General features: G+C 40.8%; 1 protein-coding gene and 1 pseudogene across 3 annotated transcripts in view; both read right to left on the bottom strand.

Annotated features, from left to right (window-relative positions):
• CORIN (corin, serine peptidase) overlaps positions 1-17236 on the bottom strand; it is a 210588-nt gene that overhangs the window by 88114 nt on the left and 105238 nt on the right. The gene's annotated exons all lie outside the window — the stretch shown is intronic.
• On the bottom strand, positions 8609-9800 carry LOC124232948 (chromatin target of PRMT1 protein-like; annotated as a pseudogene).

Raw genomic sequence — 17236 nt, 5'->3', positions numbered from 1 at the left:
CGGGAATGTATTTACAATCTAAAAATGAAGCCAGCCTTTTATCTGTCTGTCTCACTAACCCCATGACTAAAATGTGGCTCCCTCCGAAGAAATGTCCATCTTCCAGGTGAGAAATCCTTCTTATTGTCTTCTGCATCTTCTTCAACATCTACTAGACATCTGTTCAATATGGCGCACCATGCTACTCACTTCTAATGGCACTGATGCTCAAGACCATTAGAACTGCAGCCTGCACAACACAAAAACAAAAAGCAAAACCCTGTTTCTTTATAACTCACATCATTTATATTAGTAGAAGATAGTCATTTGTTTGCTTATTGTCTCTCTCCCCCTCCTAGAATGTCAGCTCCTTGAGAGAAGGCTCTTTATCAGTTTTCCTCACTGCTGTGTCCTGAGTCTAGAATAGAATTAAATATTTGATGAATGACTAAATGAAGACTGAGAATATAAGGTGCCCAGCAGGAGTACATGATCATTCCTATTTCTTGGTCCTACATGTTTAAAGGCAATAAATATCTTACAATTTTATCCCTTTAATTGCTAGGGGAATAAACTGCTGATGAAATATTAAAATCCTTCTGTGTTACAGTGGGATACCCCCTCAAACCTGCAGGCAAGTCTGGCTTCTGAGCAGCATTTGCTCATGTGTCAGGACAATGAATATAAAAGATCCTTCTATATAAAATCATCTTCCCCACTGGCCTGTGATGATGTGTCTAGCATTCTCCCAACACTTACACCCACACTACCCACTCCTTAGGTTAAAATGGTGGTTTTCAGAAGAACTCTAGGATAGCAAGGAAAGGATTTGGAGGCCACATCATGGTTCACAGAGTGTCTTCAGTGCCCTATTCCACTTCAACCAGATAGCTCTACTGTGTTTGCTTTATACATTTGAGTCCAGGTAAAATTTCCTTTGAAAATGGATTTTTGTTCCCAGAAACAAGTTTAAAAACCCCTTCAACCTAAAAACTTTACGCATTCAGTTAAAGTCTGAGAGAGCTTACATTTCAATTCAATTTTTTAGCTATGAATATTTAGTTCTGAATTTAATTATAGATAGTTTAGCTTTTCATTATATTTAGACTTGAAAGAATGGGACCCAGGAGTAGTAACTTTTGAGGTGGGGCAGAGGGAGGCAGGACAGCTCAAGAAAGGTATAAAACGTGAGAAGAGTGAGAAGGGAGACCTGGAACCACAACTGAGCTCAGAATGGTCCTGCTCGAAGGTGCGGTGGGCATGGATCGAACTCTGTCACACTGAGGCACAAGAAATGCCACATCATTTTGTTTTTCTAAATCAAATCAATTCACACTTCCCACTCAAAAAGGTGATAAGAAATATTCAGGCATGTTTTGCAAGGGCCTCTCCCTCCTTAGGGTGGAACAAGAATCTAAGGGAAGAACCAAGAAAGGGGCTCTAGCTTTCAATTCTTCAGAGAATTGCTGAGGGGCTCATGGTTCTAAGCCCTTAGGGTTTATGCTAGACAGACCACTCCATTATGACTGTGCCACGCCAGGGTGCAGGGCCATGGTCCCCAACATCAGCTTTCCTGGCTGCCCCACTCAGCCATTCCCCTCTGAGATCCTGCCTCTTCTCCCAAGCAAGTGAGCACTAATTCCTGCTATGTGAGGGTCATCCCCAAACCCAGTCCCCATCCAAGCCTCAGGGGATGAATCCTACATCCTCTGTGTCCACCTCTACCCTCCAAACACCTCCCCTATGCCACTCCACTCTCGGCGATCCCACACCATCTCAGCTCACAACTTCTCTCCTCAATGCTGGTCTCCCTTTTCTGAGAATACACAGATGATAACACACATCCTTTTTGTTTTCTTAGTAAATTGCTCTATTACACAGATTTTTCGTTCACTATCCTGGGACCAAAGGACTTTATTAGCATCTTTTAACTGACAGTTGTTCATTCTAACTTAGTACATGGTAAGTGGTCAGTAAATGCCTGTTGAATAAGTGCATTTAAAGGGCCCTTAACTTAGATATTCTAAAGATAGAAGTGCCACAGTGACTCCCTCTTTTATGACCTGTATGGCTACCTTGCTGTGAGGACAACCATCCCCTCACTACAGTCCAACTCTTTAGTGCCAAGTCCCTCTGTGCCTCTTATATAACATGTTTTAATTAGAGACAAACCATCTCTGTCAAACTAAAGTTCAAAGAAGTCCAAAACAACTCCCCTAATTAAACATCCTCAAGGCTAAGTTCCTCCTTGACTCATTTTTTTCCCTCTGAAACGCCTTTGCTGAAATGAATGCTATGCTTGACTCAATGGAAACTTTGCCATCTGGCCTTCAGCTTAACTTCCTGAAAATAAGAGCTAAGTATACTTATTGCCTGTCCGACAGCATAATGGAAGAGCTATCATTCTATGGAAAAATCAGTCATTGTGAAATGATCTAAAAATCATTAACAGGAAACAAAAATAGATCTGTAACTGGTAGCACTCTGATAGGAGAGAGAATGTAAAGAGTTTAGAAAGCAGTTCTATGTCATCATTCGAAATCTCTAGTAAAATCACAGTACAAAGTACAGTTATACAAAACTCTGCTCGGTAGATTTTAAATCTAATTAGACAGAGGGGAAAATAAAGAAAGAATAGAGTAAAAAGCAAGAAGTCAAGCTTTATGATCAGAGACTGTCAGAAATACACTGCCAAGCAGAAATCTAAAGAAACTTTTTTAAAAAGAACCTTTATTCATCCAACATTTCAGAAGGAAAAGAAGAAAGGAAGGAGGAAAGGAAAGAAGGGAAGGAGGGAGGAAGGAAGGAAGGGAGGAAGAAGGGAGAGTAGGAAAGGAAGGAAGGAAGGGAAAGAAGAACAACTTCCAAACAGGAATTGTCTAACTAAAAGGATATACTAGTTTACTACCTTAAGTTTTAGTGTCTGAAAGTCGCAAATAGGACTCTGAAGCAATTTTGTCAAAAATCATTGGAAAATAAGATGTATTCCAAGACTCTGTTATTTATCATTTCCTGCAAATAAGTACAATAATATAATTTCAAGTTTTTAAAGAACACAGACAATCTACAAACTGTATGTTTATAGTCTCTCCTCTCAACAAGGCAAGCAGAGATTTCTAAATTCAGAGATACTCAAATACATAGGGTTTTTTGGGGAGGTGCTACTTTCTGAATTTGCCTTAGGAAATAAACACCTTATTTTCTAAATAAGTTGTTATCATTTAAAGGCACTTTAAAATATTTTTGAGATTTTCTCCAAACATAAAACTGTCTCAAATGATGTTTCGCAATTATTCACTGGGAATCACAAAATGATAATGATGGAACAAGAAATACACTACCTTTGACAAATTTCAAACAAATGTAGTATGTCTTCTATAAAAGAGTTAGAGCTTGCAAATAAATCTAACAGAAATAAAGGAAATCGATATGATTTGCAAAGAAAATGGTCTCTTGCATGCATATAGTAGTACCTGAAAAGTGATCCATATAAACATTTTTCCAGACCTTTATTAAATGTGTAACTCAGTCACATCTATGAAAGACTTATGAGAAAGAGGAACAGAGAAAAGTAACCAGTTTGAAGAGCTATCCCCTGTGATTTTTCTTGCTTGTTGGGCTATACGGATTGCACTGATTTCATTTTATGGGTTTATAGTTTGTGGACTTCATTTTCAACTCTGAACCAAATTTAATTTTAATCCCACTTTCTTTTATTTTAGTCCATTTTTTGTATTTACAATCTAAAAGCTACAATAAATGGTCTACGACTTTGTAATACTGGGTGGCCTGAGACCCAGAAGTAGAATATACATATATATTTAGAATTTACTGTGAAAAGAACTTCAAAAAATACCTTCAAGAATAGATTACCATTCTACCCTAATGTCTAAAATTTCACTTCCAGTCCCATGAAGACTATCCTATATCATTTTTCCACCTACCGTCTATTGTTAATTACTGTAACTCAAGGTATTCCAAAGCATTATCATTCTTTGTGGGGTTTTTTGAGGAATATTAGCCCTGAGCTAACTGCTGCCAATCCTCCTCTTTTTGCTGAGGAAGACTGGCCCTGAGCTAACATCCGTGCCCATCTTCCTCTGCTTTATATGTGGGATGCCTGCCACAGCATGGCTTTCCAAGTAGTGCCATGTCCGCACCCGGGATGGATCCGGTGAACCCCGGGCCGCCAAAGCGAAATGTGCGCACTTAACTGCTGCGCCACCGGGGCGGCCCCCAGCATTATCATTCTTAAAAATTCACTGTCAGGATACTGTAGGATCTCACCTAACTTCCAGATCCCCCAGCCAGTAGCTGGATGCCAAGATTCTGAAGACCTAGGTTAGAACTCTGCCCAAGACCCTCTCTAATCTCCATGCTCTTAGCTGTTGGCAACAAATCCCACTCATTTGCCCCCGCACGGTAGCCCATGGGAACAACAGGCATTCCAATGGCTGGGTCAAGGCAGTGTTGGGAAAACCTAGCTATCTGACCCTTCAAGCTTAACCCACCCCCAAACAATCACATGACATTAATTACAAATGCTATTATGATTAAAAGAAAAGAAGTCAATGGTGAAGAAATTAGTTCATAAACATTCACCCTCATATCTATACTGATATTGACTGGATCTACAGACAAGAAAAGTAATTATTCACAAAAATGACCCTGAGATACAAAAATAAAAGTTATTTTGTAAAAAAAAAACAAACAAACTACAGATTTGGATTTAAATTAAGCTATCTATGCTACTTTGGGCAAGTTATTGAACCTTTTGGAGCTTCTTATCTGAATTCCGCCTGCTTTGGGATTGTCTTTGAGCATATTAATCAGTAACGAAATAAAGCGCCTGGCACCGAATAGGGTAAAGCCCAGTATGTTCTGTTTACTATGGCTGGGAAGTGTGTAATTCACTTCTGAAAGATGGCCATCACAAAGAGTTGAAAAACGCATTGTGCTTAAAGGTTAACCAAAAATAGTTAGAGGGTCTCATTCTCCGACCTTGTGGACACAGCACTGCTTGCTCTGGTATGGAAGGAGAGGGCAACTGGACTCTTTGTAACAACTAAGATAACTGGAAAAGAACATGGTTCTGAAGAGATCAACACACACACAAGCCAATATAACATCCAGAGACAGAATTCCTAAGTTTTCTTTGGCTCGTGGACAGAAAAGGAAGTCAATTGCTCCAGGAATGTTGACTTTTACTGTTAAATCGTTTGTGGCCTGTTATATGATTTACAAACTGGTAGAACACAGAGGTCCCTGAATTCCCTCTCCCATGCTTCCTCCACTTTTCTACCACCGCGTGCCTTTCACAGCACAGCTACGTAAAATCTCTCCGAGTATCCATAGTTACCAGGATTGTGTATAACAAAGCCACACAGACTAAACCTAACATGGAAAAAATCAACCTTGCCCCAAACTAAATATAAGCACCATTTAATTAACTTGCATTCCAGAGTCATAGCTGCCAACTTGCTGAGACCAGAAGATTGGGTACACAGCACCCAAGGGCTCAGAGGGAGGGGGAAAAACCTGCTAAAACTTTTTCCAGAATCTTCACAGGATTCATCTATTCCTTTGTACTGGTAAACAGGATTAATATCCCCTGTGAACAAGATATAGTGATCCAGTCAGGGGGATAGAATGAGCCAAGGCAGGAAGAGGTGAAGTTTCAGGAGAGGCTGAAGTTTTGGGAGGGACAAAAAGAGACCAGAAATGTATAGCAACTAATCTGGCATTGAGATCAGCCCTGAGTCAAATAGGGAGCAGTGCACGTTATCCCTGAGAGGAGAAAAGACATTACCACGGATAACGGAAAGTCAAAAACAATATGCCTATCACTATAAACTGTCATTACTGCAATTTGAGCAGTGATGCAGTCTCATCTAAAAATACTCTACTGATCAACCTGCAGTGCTTAAATTAATCCTGGGAATTTTTATGATGTGAGAGTCAGTGGTGAATGGGTTGGGAGCGATATTGCTGGGAAAAGGTCCATTTTTCTCCCTCTTCCAAAAATGCAGGGAATGTGCAGTTTCTAAGCAGAATCACAAGATGGCAGCCATACTCAGCACACGGACCCTGTGAGGCACTACAGGGAGGAACTCAGCCGGAGACCCTCACCACCTAAGAGGTTTCGGAGACTTGGGGAGAATTCCAGCTGGGAAACTTCTGTTTTCCAAAGGGCATCCTTTGCTTGTGTCTACAACTGGTAATTTTTCAATAATGAAATCCCACTTCTGTCAATTATTACTACAAAGAACGGAAAATCTCGCCCATCACAATTGATGCCTACTCATATCTTTTGCACATTTATCCATTGGTTTTCTTCCTTATTGATTTATCAGAACTCTTTTTGATGCAGCCATTTTCTCCCAAGCCATCAATTATTTGTCTTTTAAATTCAGAGTCTCTTTACCTATACAAAAGTTCCACATGCATATGACATCAAATATGTCAGTCTTTATGATTTATGTCTTTACAAACCATATCTATACATGTCATAGAACAGACACTCTGTGAGGGCAGTGATTTTTGTCTCTTGTTTTCTGCTATAGTCACAGGTCTTAGAAGAGTGGCGGGCACATAGAGTGGGCTAAACAAACTTTGCATTCAGTCCATAGCCTTCCCAGAGCAGATGGAAAATACTAAGGCCAAAATTAAGAGACACATTCTGGCCAAAATACAGGAGAAATAGGCCACAGAGATAGAGAAACCAGGTCAGATTTCCTAATAGTCAAAACTGATTTTGACATGGCCATAGAGGAAGGATACAGGCTGACTGATTGATTTTTGTTAAAATAAGAAAGCTTCCCATATCACTGAAATGGTCAAAATATAAAATACATAGCCTGATCTGTATTTTATGGAATGGAATTAAAGACGTCTCCAGTTGCTTTCTAGATTCAAGGTTCAGCAAAATGCCAAAGAGGAGAAATTTGGTGACTACTTTCCAGCAAGTACCTTTCTTAACACCAACCACCAGACGGAAACCACATCATAAACTGAAGCACCGAGACGATAATACACTTGTGGGAAGTGTCCATGTGGGTGACAGTACTTGAAAACAATTGTATTATATGTGTTTTCAGTATTTATGTTAAAATAAAATCACATTTCTTTTAGAAATCATTTTTCATTTTAAATATAGCACATTATGGAACACTAATACGGACTTTGTGTGTTTATTTCAGAATTGACTATTTCCATTCTCATAATAACCAATAATTTTAGAAATCCAATTATTACCCAGTCAGTTTTACTTCAAGTGGTTTTTTATGCATTTTTAGAATTTTAATTTGTACATATGTGATTTTTGTGGATTTGAGATGGATTTTTCAGCAGGTGATCTCATTTACAAGAAAATATCATTACAAATGCCTGTTAGAATGTCTCACTATGGCACTTCGATTGAAATGAATCTCTTCACAGCTGTAGAAAAGTTCTTCTGAAATTTTAGTATCATAAGCTCCAAACTTCTCTGCTCTAAGAACTCTGAAAAGAACTGCCAATTTTTCTCAGTAACTATCCCAAGAAAAGTCTGTGACAGCCATTCCAGGGCCATTTACAAATAGACAGAAAAGGGGGCCAAATACTTCATAAAATTTGGCTTGATTCAAATGGCTCCAGGGAGGTCTCCCTGCCTGAAATATTTCTCAGCTGAAATTCCTCAGTTTGGATTTTACTCATTTAACTTAAGCCAAAAGTCCTCAATTAAAAGCCAGTTTCTGGGGACTCATTTATTCAACCAACCAAGAATTCTGGAGATTGTCTGCAGAAGGCACGATGCTAGCCATGGCAGAAATCATAAAGCCTTACAGAGACCATAAGAGACAAAGCTATTATCAGCGATTAATACTTCGGGAGAGAGTATTTATATCTTTATCTGTTTTATTTATTTATTTATTTATTTCGATTTGAGAGAACAATTTCTTGTTATAATGAACCAGAAATACAAGATTCCACGGAAACTCGAACAGTTGACAGAATATGGGTGAACTTAAAACTTCAAGGGAAATAAGAAAAGGGTCAAACAAAGCCAATAAATAGAGAAGCCCCAGACTGGTTTGGGATAAACACAAGAATAGCATTTCAGCATGGGTATTTTCTGACCCCTCTCAGCAGGTTACCTGCCAACTTTCTCCCATTCTTTTCTCCTTCTGAAGCATCCACCAAACCAAATGGCTTATTCCTCTCTATGGCAAGTCTAAGTCAAGCCAATAGTACCTCTTTAGATATGATGCAAAGCCAAGAGGAAAGTTTATAAATCTCATTCCAAGACAGAAAGTGTACATACACTACCCAGCACACTGGTTATGTGTCAATGTGCATGGTAGCAACTTTAATCAAATCAGAACTGCTACCATGTGTAACCTATTATGTGGCCCTGTAGCTATGTCAATGTTCCTAATTTACTACACTAAAATATCAACAAGGCATAACCCATTTCTGAGCTCCATGTTTTCTAAACACTTCTAAGAGGCTATTAAAGATGATGTAGAACAGACCTAACTCTCAGAAACCTATGCATTAGGGAGGAACACTGATGGGCTCCTTTCGGGGACTTGTTTCATGGGGGCACAGAAACCAACAGAGGAAATGTTACAACATCAGTATAACAGGTGACAGGAGAAAGAGGTGGGAAGAGCGTGTCCTAGCCACAAGGCCAACACATTCACGTTCAAGGAGAAATTTCAGTGAAGGAAAAAAAAAAAAAAAAACCCCAAACAACATAACAAAACAAAACCCAAGTCAAAGAAAAAAGGGTTTCATACAACACAGTATCAAAAAAGTAAAAGGAACACACTAAATGCACAAACTGGTGGCAAGTAAATCCACAGCCTATTGTGATAGGTCCTTCCAGCATCAATCAGGTTTCTTCTCATCTGTTATCTCAAGGTTATGTACAGATGTGGTGACTTTAACAAGAGTCTCTCACAGGAGGGCGGGTAGGCTTCAATCATTGGTTTCAGGATCTGTCTGTGCCACGTAGGCATCCAACTCAGCATCCAGGTGTCCTTTCGTTTTCGACATGTATGCATCCAACTGGTTGTCCAGCTGCTCCTTGGTCAGTATAGGGCGAGCAAGGGCACCTCTCCCTCGTCCACGGCCTCTGCCTCTGCCTCCAAAGCCCCCTCTTCCCCGACCTATCATACCCCGACCTCTACCACCGATTCCGCCACGACCCATAGCTCCGCGCCCTAGGTCCCCTCTCCCAGCTCCCAGGACCTCCACGACCTCGAACACCACCTCTTCTTAAGCCCATTCGGGGAGCTACGGCTCGTCCACCTCGGAGCAGGTTTTGACCTCGGAGCGACATCCCGCCTCTAAGTAGGGTTCTTGTGGCACGTCCCCCACGTAGTCCGCCTCTGGGCAAGCCTCTCTGGATTATGGGCAGGCCTCGTCCTCCGATTGCTCCCCTGGCCAGGGCCCCTGTGGGTCGGCCTAACCGTGCCTGGATGTTACTCTTACCCAGGCGCTGCTTTAAGCTCTGCTTAAGTTTTAATGCTGCCTGGACAGAGGGTCTATTCTCCATCTGCTGGGCCAGTCTTCTGTTTCTGGCACTGGCTAGCTGCTGTTGTTGCTGCATCGAAGCTCGAATATTCACTGGCATCGGCTGTTTGTTCTTCAGCATATTAGGAAAGCGCTCATTTAGAGACATCTTGGTGGTGCTTTTTAGCACAACTTTCGGCGCTGACTGTGCAGCCATCTTCAAATCCCGAGAATCGAAGGAAACAGACGCCAGTGCTCCTCCCGGGGCTGCCACCACGGCTGCAGCAGGCGGGCCGGCGGCCGGCCGGACCTGAGTGGCCGGTGGACGGGCTTGGCTTAAGTTGGTGGGCGGTTGGTCAGAGGTGTAAGCGGTAAATTGCTAGGTTAGTTCGTTGCCGTTGGCTGGCTGGCTGGTCGGCCGGTCCGCCTGCTCGCCCGGCCTGCCCTTGCCTGCCTTTCGTCTGTCCCACCACAGCTGCTGCCGCCAACTCCCGCTCGCTGTCCAAAACACTGTTTTATTTATTTTTAAAAGGTATCAAAAATTAGTATGAAAAAATGGGAAAGGGCTCCCACCCCAAGGACATACCTGGGTAAAGGCCCTAGGAGACCAAGGGTCAACCCAGGGTCAGCAGGGGCCAAAGAAGTGGCAGCCATGAACTTCAGAGGAATAAGAGAGGAGGGGAAGTCCTTTGCCTCACTAAAAATTTCATCCAGGATCAGACATCCAAGACTTTGTTTAAGCTAATACTTTCTATTTAGCAGGCAATGTCTTAAAGGCTTCGCTTTCACTTTTCCTTGGAACACAGCTATGAGATGATAACCTCATTTATCGGAGGATGAAACCAAGTCTTGGAAAGGTTAGTAACTTTCCCCTATTAACACAGCTAACAAGTGGCAGAGCTACTTAACCCAAACCCAAGCAGTTTGACTCCAGAGCCCACACTTTTAATATAAACACTGAAGCGTGCTGTATTAGGTTCCTATTGCTGCTGGAAAAAAATTATCCTTCAACTGGATAGCTGAAAACAGCAGGAATTTATTCTCCACAGGTCTGCAGGTCAGAAGCCTGACATGGGTCTCGCTGGGGTAAAATCAAGAGGCCGGCAAGGCTGTTCCTTTCAGGAGGCTCTAGGGCAGAAGCTGTTTCCTTGTCTTTCCCAGCTTCTAGTGGCTGACCTCATTCCTTGGCTCGTGCCTCCCTTCCTACATGTTTCAAGCCAGCAACGCAGCATCTCTCTGATCCTGTGTCTGTCATCACATCTCTGACTCTCCTCTTCTGCCTCCCTCTTCCCCTGTTAAGGACTCTGGTGATTACATTGGGGCCACCCAGATAATCCAGGAGAATCTCCCTATTTTAAGGTCAGATGAGTAGCACCCTTATTTCCATCCTCAACTTTAATTCCCCATTGCCATGTAACCTACTATATTCACAAATACCAGGGATTAAGATATCGACATCTTTGGGGGACCATTATCCTGCCTACCACAGATGCTTTGATGTTGTTGACTCATTTTTTTGTGTGACTCTTACATACAAACAACCACCTGCAAATGATTAGCTCAAACAAGTGTGCCTTCTCTCCCACCCGCTGACTGCCCTCCTCTTCCCTCTTCCCTCTTCCCACCTCTGTTGGAGATGCTGTGGTTTGGAAACTCTCCAGTCACAAGCCTTGGTTCTAGCCTGATTCACTCAGTTCTACTGCAGGAAGAGCCCAGGGGGTAGGCATCTTGGCCATACTGTACGAGATCACTGGGGGAAATTGCTATTCAATTTTGCTCCTGTAATGAGCGTTCAAAAGGCTCAGGAATGATGCTCTAAAATGTAAATGAATCTGATATCAAGTCTTTGTGCAACCAAGAGCTAGCTGTGTGTTTTAGCTGTCAGCTACCCGTGCTTTTGACTTTCCCAGAAGGCAAGAACTGAGCAAAGAAACAGAAGAGGACAGTGGCCTGAGGAAGAACTAGGCCTTGACTTCCTCTCTTTCTCATTTATCATTGGTAACCGAAATCCCTTAAAGACCTCAAAAGAGCTATAAGATTGAGGGCAAAGAAGAAGCTATGGGATTTCAAGCTATTCAGTAGCAGGCATAGCGAAGGCAGCAAACAGGTAGCTGCAGAAGGCTGAGTAGATAGCTAGGCCCACAGCCAGGACCAGCTACATAATTTGTGGGCCCAGTGGAAAATGAAGATGCAGGGCCCTAGTAAGAAAAGAAGTGCTTTAAAGATACTAAAATATAAACATTCTTTCCTCTAAAAATATTTTATTACTTATAAAACATAATCACAGTAATAGGGACACATGAAGAACAACATAAACTTACAAATTGCACAAAAAATAATATTTTATGTCAGAATTTAATACGATACAACAAATAGTACATTATTAATGTGACATCTTGATTGATCATAAGACTTTTCTGGCTCATTTTTCTGCAAATTCATTTATTAAGTCATCAAAAGTAGATTTTTAGCAACATTATTTTCAATCTATATAATTGAAAATGGCATCAGCAGCTCTACAAAGATGCAAGATTGCAAAAGATTTTTGTTAAATTTTAGTTTTGACAGAATATTTCTTCTGATGCAACTTCTACTGGAACTAAGAGTATGTTATAGGTTGTGACAACATTGGGATAAATTTCTGATAAATTATTTCAAAATACAAATTTTAGTATATCTAGAGCTGATGATCCTCATGGAGCAAATCTAATGAAATGTTTAACTCTTCACGTGAATTAGTTTTGTGTAAATCTGAATTTAATTTTAAACATAAATTTATACAATGGCATTTTAATGTTTCTTCTGAAATTTTTGGTAAATTGTGGAGGTCATTCAAGAAATCAAAAATGGCATCAAAAATTATATACCATTCAGAATGCCTGTTTATACATTCTATAGTTGTATTGTCAATTTTAAGAAAAATTTTCATTTTATATCGTCTTCCTTGTGAATAAATGGTTCATCTGAAGTTCACGCGAAAGTAATGTTCTTTTCCACTGACAGTGGTTAAATGTAATTTCTACTTCCAAGCCTGTGGATATTCATCTTGCAACGTTTCAGTATTCAATACCAAAGATTCTAAACTCTTTGAGGAATTCTAGTGACTCCCTGATAAATGCTTTATTGCATTGTTCATGTGTATGCATTTATTGTGTAATAATTTACTAACAAATTCTGTTGTCGGAGTGCCAGCGGCTCCTGTCCCAAGGTTCAGGCTGGAGAGTTAATATTTGTGCAGATGCCACATGGATGGGCTCCAGGGACAATGGCGAGGCCAGCCTCCCACAGGTCCCCATGTGGAACCCTCCTCCACCCCGGGGCCAAGGCCACCACTGCCACTCCTGCTGCTTCTGCTGTTGCTTCTGTGGTTGTGAGGCCACCATGACCCCATGGGCCCAAGTCCACTACCTTGGGGCTCTGTGGAGTCCCAGAGAGTCCTGAGGCACTTACAAGTGCCTTGGGTTGCTCAGCACCCACACCACCCAGCTGTGCTGGTTGGCATGTGCCCTCGTGTACACACACTACCACCTAACATATCTCTGCTGCTTACACACACGCTCCAAACCTCACTCAAAAAACACAAGTTTAAAGATAAAGTTATTAAGAATTCAAGATGGCAACAGCAGAGCATTAAACCAAGCCTGGAACCCTCTGAGCACAAGGCACTGTACCATTGCACAGGTCACCCGCACATGAAGCCAGCCCTGCCCTCAGGCCTCCAGAGGAAAAAGAAAGACAGGGAGGGTGAGATGGAAATGAAAGCTTGTGACAAGTCCTGAAAAGTTACAATGGCAGGGGTCCCAGCCTCCCATCACCTCTCAAATCATAACCACTGTATCCATCCTCCACTCACATCTCTTCTGCCACACCCACCAAATTCCATGCTGTTGGAGTCACTGTCTAGACACGGCAACCACCACTGTGATAGAGCAGGGACTGCTGGTTGTTCACCCTAATGCACTCTCCACCTCTTTCATAGTAATGGAGTTTAAGGTGCACCCATGGTTGCCCAGCTAATGACTACATTTTCCAGGCTCTTCGTAGCTAAGTGTGGCCATCTTACTGAGTTCTCCACCCTATAACATAAGCCAATTCTTCTCCTACTTTACCTGCTTAAAAGGGACTTGCTGCCATGCACTTCCTCTCTTTGCCCTCCCACAAGCTGGAGCACAGATACAGGGTTCAGCTAGTTTCAATCACTCAGATAAGGACCACAGTCTAGGGATTAGTGAAGCAAAAAATGGATGGAACCCAAGTCTTTTGATGACTTCATAGGGCAAGGCTGACCCAGCAAATGGAAAATTCATCTTGGATCTACCACTTAGAGAAATAAAATGTGTTTCAGGATGTCTTTTGTTACAGCAGGTTAGTTTTCTATAACTAATACAGATGATTTGAAACTGGGGAGGTTTCATTCCCATTGTCCATCTGTTCATAGGACGAATCTGAGAATAAAGTCCAGTGCCTGGTATGAAAGTTAGGCCCCCAGGAAGAAAGTGGTCCATCACATCCCAATGAGGACTCTGGGTGTACCTTCCCACAGAGACATTCATTTACACATGTCAGCTATGAGTCTGACAGGCTTCGGTAATCCAGCCCAGTCTAGAAATGTACCCACTCCATTCTTCTATGATATCTTTCATGTTTGAAATAACTGATTTGCAAACATATCTTTGAAATAGAGCCCATTTATTTTCTAAAGTCTGTGTGTAATACTGTATCTACCTTATAGAATTGTAGCAAAGATTAACTGAGATGATACGTGTAAACCATTAGCACAGTATCTGATGCCAAGTGAGCTTTCGATAAATTTAACCTTCTTTATTATTACTGACATTATTAAATCGACATCATAATATAGGCAGCCAAACCAAGAAGGTATTTATTTTAAGGAAGTATACTGCAACAGGCTTGGGGTATCAGTGGACAACAACCCTCCCCCTCCCAGCCTTTGCACACAGAGTTATGAGGGATAAATTAGTCCAATGTTCCTAAATCTCTTAGCTTCCACAAGTAGTTCTAGCACATTTTTCCGAAAATAAATTGCATAAAATATTACCTCAAAAAACGTGTGAGGTGTTAAAATATTCCTCAAAGTAGTCAATTAGAAGTGCTGGGTTAGAGAGTCAACAGGGACAGAAATGCCTGTGCCTCAGAAAGAAGAAAGGAAGAATTGAGCACGTGAGAGAAACAGAAAGAGCCAGCAAATCCGCTCCTCCCCTCCCGCCCCTTCTCCCCCCACCAAAAGTCTGGCGAGAGAAGAAAGAAGTTTACCTTCTATAAGATTAACTTTACAATCAGTGATACACAATGGATCAGGGCAAGGTGGTTTTTAAAAACTGAGGGGAAAAAAATGGGCTTCTACTTTGAAAAAAAAGAATAAAAGGAAAACAAAATTTCTTTAAAGCTATAGGGAACAAAGAGAGATAACAGAAAATCTTAAGATTTAATTAGGTGTGGAAAAAATCTGGTAATGGAACCGAGAAGGCAGACTTTTAAGTAATTACTTATCTCTAGAGCGCTATTTTCAAGAGTGAACAATGAATAAGATAATAACAGAGAGCAGAAAAGTGAGATGAAATAGGTGAAAGCTTTCTTAGATAATCTGGACTTGGCAGTATTTCCTTTGTTCAGCATTTCTAAGGAAGGAAATATTCCACACAGCAAAATATTCTAATAGCTGAAGCATATCCATTTAAGATTCTTAGTAGCTTTCATAATTTTACTAAAGTTCTGTGAAATAGAACACTCGTTCTCTTCTGAAATTGAGTGTGCTGATTTTTAACATTTCCTTGCTGCTCCAAGGTCTTTAGGATGAGCAGCAAAAATTTCCCAGCGCTGCTGGGAGGTTGCTGGGGTGAATTTGTCCCTATGCTAAGCTGCTAAAGACTGCTGCCTGCTTTAGGTGCTTGCCATTTATGTATTGTCCTCCCTCCTTAAATGCAGTCTCAGCCGTCAACATCTCTACGGTGTAGACACACCTGCACCAATAGTTTTATCCATCTCCATTTCCAACTTGTTTGCTATTAATTATAGAGATCTGGGGAAACAAAAGGAGCAAGTTTCTAGATTTATTTCAAAAGTAAAAGTGAACAGGCTATGGAAAAAGGACCTCGGGAAATATTTTTAATGGCAGAAGTGAACATCTATTTGGTAGTTAATCTTTCTTGTTTTTTTACTTTTTAATCACTGGTTGTGTTCTGAATAATTTAGGTGGCAACCTCTGGATGAGTGAAGTGCTACCACATGTTCAAATGACTGAATTAAAATAGAAGTGACACATGAAAAGAGACAGTGTTGCTTCAGTGGAAAGAGCATGGAGCTTTACCATTAGAACTGGGTTCAAGGCCCAGTTCCGCCTCTTACCATCGGTGTGAACACTCACACCCATTATGCAGAGGTAGTTTGAAGGTTAAAAAGATAAGATAAAGTACTTGTCTCCATACTTGGCACATATAGAGCTCATATAGGTAAGCTATATTATTATTTTTATATCCTTAAATATTTAGTGGAAATTTGGATGGGTATCTTATATACTCAGAAGGGATTACTACAAACCCCAAATTTAATCTGTAAGAAAAAAAACAACTTTAAATTATGTTAGGTAAAATAGAATTAATTAGATTTCTGAAATTTTAAAGCTGGGAGAGACTGGCAATCACACAGTCCTGCCTCCCCGGCCTATAGATGAGGAAATCAAGGCCAGAGAGTCAACATGACTTGGCCAAGGTCACAAAGCTAGCATGGAGAGGCGGGAGTGGAACTCAGCTTTCTTAATGTCAAATCCAATGCTCTTAAGCAAATATGAATTCATCTAGAACAGAGGTCGGCAAACATTTTCTATAAGGGACCAGAGGGTAAGTTTTTTAAGTTTGGAATGCTTACAGTCTCTGTTGCAATTGTTCAACTATGCTGTTGTAGAGCCAAAGCAGCCCTAGATGATAGATAAATGATGGATGTGGCTGTGTTTCAATGAAACTTTATTTATAAAACAGGCTGCAAGCTGTATCTGGCTCACAGGCTATAGTTTGCTGACTCCAATCTAGAACAAGTTGACAGACTCTTTAGCTAAAGGAAAATGATGGGTACAATTTTAAATCAACAAATCAACTGTCAATGCAGTAAAAAACTGGATGACAATAAGAGATCTCAGGAGAGTGATTACGTATATATTTATATATATATGTGTATGTATGTTTTAAATGTTGATATTGTGACTAATGTTTTTAAATGATGTTTGATAAGGATCAGTCCTGGCTTCAAGATCATTTTATTATTTAGTAGTAATTGGGATACTATAAGAAAGAAGCTCTAAGAAAGCAAGACGATTGTCAAAGAATTGGAATTCTAAATTATCTTGGCTAAATAAGAACAGTGAAGAGAACTAAAATAGGAGGAAATATTAAGTGATATAATTTATTTCAGTTAGAATAGCTCAAACACAAAAAACTAAGGAAAAAAGCAAAGGACTCTAACCTAAAGAAATAAGTAAATATTGCCATCAAAATCTACTGATTACGACAAGCTGAAAGCATGTCATCATCTCACCAAGGGAACATCCTTAATATCAGAAACAAAGAGTATGATCATGGAGCCAGGAACAATCTACCACAAAGAAGAACACACCAGAAGTGTATCTGGCATTGTGTCAGGACCTCCTCATGATACGGGTTCCATGATCCTAACCTTCATAATATTCTTCAGACACACAAAGAGAGACCTCATGGAGGAAGGTGCCCAAATGCCTTTTCTTCTCCAC

This window comes from Equus quagga, unplaced genomic scaffold (assembly GCF_021613505.1).
Source record: "Equus quagga isolate Etosha38 unplaced genomic scaffold, UCLA_HA_Equagga_1.0 146_RagTag, whole genome shotgun sequence".
Taxonomy (NCBI): Eukaryota; Metazoa; Chordata; class Mammalia; order Perissodactyla; family Equidae; genus Equus; species Equus quagga.
This window is presented reverse-complemented; position numbering and strand designations above follow the sequence as displayed.